This window comes from Suncus etruscus, chromosome 1, assembly GCF_024139225.1.
Source record: "Suncus etruscus isolate mSunEtr1 chromosome 1, mSunEtr1.pri.cur, whole genome shotgun sequence".
Lineage (NCBI taxonomy): Eukaryota > Metazoa > Chordata > Mammalia > Eulipotyphla > Soricidae > Suncus > Suncus etruscus.
Genome location: NC_064848.1, coordinates 69,662,967 through 69,666,478, shown reverse-complemented (window position 1 = coordinate 69,666,478; position 3,512 = coordinate 69,662,967). Strand labels below are relative to the sequence as shown.

Below are 3,512 nucleotides of genomic sequence, written 5' to 3'. Positions count from 1 at the left end.
CTTCTTTCTTTTTTTTTTTTTCTTTCTTTTCTTTCTTTTTCTTTCTTTCTTTCTTTCTTTCTTTCTTTCTTTCTTCTTTCTTTCTTTCTTTCTTTCTTTCTTTCTTTCTTTCTTTCTTTCTTTTCTTTCTTTCTTTCTTTCTTTCTTTCTTTCTTTCTTTCTTTCTTTCTTTTCTTCTTTCTTTCTTTTTTCTTTCTTTCTTTCTTTTTCTTTCTTTCTTTCTTTCTTTCTTTCTTTCTTCTTTCTTTCTTTTCTTTCTTTCTTTCTTCTTTCTTTCTTTCTTTCTTTCTTTCTTTCTTTCTTTCTTTCTTTTCTTCTTTCTTTCTTTCTTTCTTTCTTTCTTTCTTTCTTTCTTTCTTTCTTTCTTTCTTTCTTCTTTCTTTCTTTCTTTCTTCTTTCTTTCTTCTCTCTTCTTTCCTTCTCTCTTTCTTTCCTTCTTCCTTCCTTCTTTCCTTCATTCCTTTTATCCATCCTTATAAAATTTTTTGTGACTAAAGTGAATTACGAATTTTTCATAGTAGTATTTAAGGTATATATTGACATATTGACATACATATTGAATGGTTGGCCATTCCAACCACCAGGGTTGTCCCCGCTCCACCATTTTTCTCTGCATGCCTCACATATCTCCCTCATTTGCCTCCCGACTGCTAGTGTAACTGTTCCCCTCTGTGTATGGCTTGTTGTAGATAGGGTATTGATTTTTTTGTCATCAACTTTGGATTTCATGTTTAAGTCTGATCATTTTTTATTTCCATGCAATGTTCATATGACTGTTTGGTCCTGGTACCATCCATTTTTCTTCCCAATTCATGAGGCAGAACAAGATGTTTCAAGTTGTGTGGTTCTGTTGGAAGAAGAAGAAGAAGAAGAAGAAGAAGAAGAAGAAGAAGAAGAAGAAGAAGAAGAAGAAGAAGAAGTAGGAGTACATCTAGATGTTATTAATATCAATTTATAAGAAGAAAGGGAAAAAAGAAGAAAAACATAACCAAAAACCAACAACAAAAATATAAATAAAAAACAGTAACTACAAAAATTAGCACTAGCAACAAAAATATCACCGAATAATAACCACAAGAATGAAAAAGGAAAAAAGAAACATGAGAAAAAGTAAAGAAGAAAAAAAGAAGAAAAAGAGAATGTATGAGGGAAATGGAGAGCCTGTCTAGAGTACAGGCGGGGGTCGGGTGGGGAGGAGGGAGACGTGGGACATTGGGGATGGGAATGTTGCACTGGTGATGGGTGGTGTTCTTTACATGACTGAAACCCAAACACAATCATGTATGTAATCAAGGTGCTAAATAAAAAGAAAAAGAAAAAGAAAAAATTAATAAAAACAAAGAAAAATGAAGGAAGGAGGGCTAGTGTGGCAAGAAAGATTTTTTTGCTTTTTTATTTTTTCTTTTTGTATAGACACAGTAAGAATTGGGGAAATTAGAAAGGGAATTCCCTTGGCCTAAAAAGTTCAGGGTTTCTCTGCCCTTGAAGCATTCTGCCATGGAAACAACTAAAGACTCATTTTCACACTCCGAGGTCTTTTTATGTGCTAGGAAACTTTCTGCTCAGTTGTGAATGATAAAATCAGGCCTCTGTAGCTAAAGATATCAGTATTTGCACAGGTCATAGGACAAAGTCTAGGATAGAGTCTTTACAGTTCTAGAAGTTCTGTTTCATCGTTGTTGGAATCAGTCTTCTGTAATTAGTGGTCTTGGTTTTTGCCTAGATCCTAGGACAAAGCCTAGAATAGTCTTTGATTGTGGTTCCAGAAGTTTTGCTCAGTCACAGTTGTCAAAGTCAGACCTCTGGAATTAGAGATCTTGATTTTTGTACAAATCCTAGTTCGAAGCCTAAGCTAGGATCTTTCTTATTAGTCTCTGGATAAGTCTGTCTAGTTGTGGTTTTTCAAAGTCAGTCTTCTTGGTTTTTGCACAGATTGAAGGATGATGTGCCTTCTGATTTCATCTTACCATTAGGTGATGAAACAGGGCAACCTTCTCATAGTTAAAGCTGTTGCCATTTCCTCTTTGTCAAGTTGTAATATCAAAAGTGGCACAAGTTGGTGCCAGAGCATTATTAGGAATTTCCTATGGGAGAGTTTGGTTCCTGGTGTTGTTGCAGGAGAGCTGCCATATATATTTTTAATGTTAGCTACTCAGTTTCAAAATTAGTCTACTTATTCTAATTTAAGGGTGGTTGTGGTCATTTGAATATCTTTAGTTCTTTTATGTAGAATCTATTAAAAATCATTATATCCTTTTGAATATGTCTGCTTATTTATTACTTCAATTAAATAAATACCTATTACATTTGTTGAAAATATCCAGTTGTTGGAGAGTATTAGATAAGTAGAACGTTAAGAAAAAATCAAGTGGGGCCAGAGCAATAGCACAGTGGTAGGGCTTTTGCTTGCATAAGACTGATCCAGGACAGACCTAAATTTGACCTCTGGCATCTGATATGGATCCCTAAGCCAGGAGCAAATTCTGAACCCATAACCAGGAACAGGAGTAACGCCTGAGCATCACCTGGTGTGGCACAAAAAAAAAAAACAAAAAAAACACAAAAAATAATTATGAAATTTATATTTTATTGGCACAGTCCTACAAAATCATAATCCTACCACTAATAATAGCCTAAGACATAGTGGTATAGTAAAAGGTAGATAATGATGTATTCTAACTGGTGCTACATGTAGTTAGAGAGTAAAGATGATAGCATGTAAGTGAGATTTTGAAAGATAACTAGGAATTAATTAGTCAGAGCTGTAGGGCATAGTAATCTATGCTATAAGGGTGATAGGGCATATGTGTAGCATGGTAAAATACAAGTTTTATTTGAGGAAATGTATGGAAAACATAATTTAATCATAATATAAGAAATAAAAAGTATACAGAAAAGAATAAGGAGTTTTTTTTTTTTTTTTTTTTTTTTACCACTCAGACTGCATCCTCTCCCTCTATCCCTTCCAAAGAAAGGGAAGAACGATCATCAATGGCAAAAGGCAGCCGCAGAAGCGACACCTAGAGCCAGCTTCACGCTCAGGAGAGGACGCTCTGACTCCTCCTCTTGGGTTCAGATGCTCTACAGGATCAGAGAAACTTCTCTAGTAACATACTATAGAAATGATCCCTGCAAGTATAGTCTTAGAGGTGTTTGTTTTTGATGAGAGATTATGGTGTTCTATCATTATAAGGCACTAATAGGTAGATAATCTTAAATCTCAGTGTGTGAAAAGACTTTACAATGTTGAATGCATAAAGCAGAAGAACATGCTTATGTCCACGTTTACACACAATATTTTGGATTCTGTACTTTGCCGGTATGATCCAGAAATTGATAACTGCTAGAATAAAGGACTCAGGAATATAGTATTGGGAAATTGACATAAACCTTTAGATACTTAGCTTGACTTAGATCTTCAGGCCTGCAAATTTTGCTTGTTGGAGTGAATTGTTATCACCATCAAGCAGTTAATTATGATTAACTATAAAAATCATAGTTTGCTTGAGATT

The 3,512-nt window shown here is 34.5% G+C and overlaps 1 non-coding gene across 1 annotated transcript; it reads right to left on the bottom strand.

Annotated features, from left to right (window-relative positions):
* Positions 1 to 2,931: 2,931 nt before the first annotated feature.
* On the bottom strand, positions 2,932 to 3,145 carry LOC125995036 (small nucleolar RNA U3). The gene has a single exon (XR_007490705.1). It is a non-coding gene; the product is annotated as a small nucleolar RNA U3 (small nucleolar RNA).
* Positions 3,146 to 3,512: the final 367 nt, after the last annotated feature.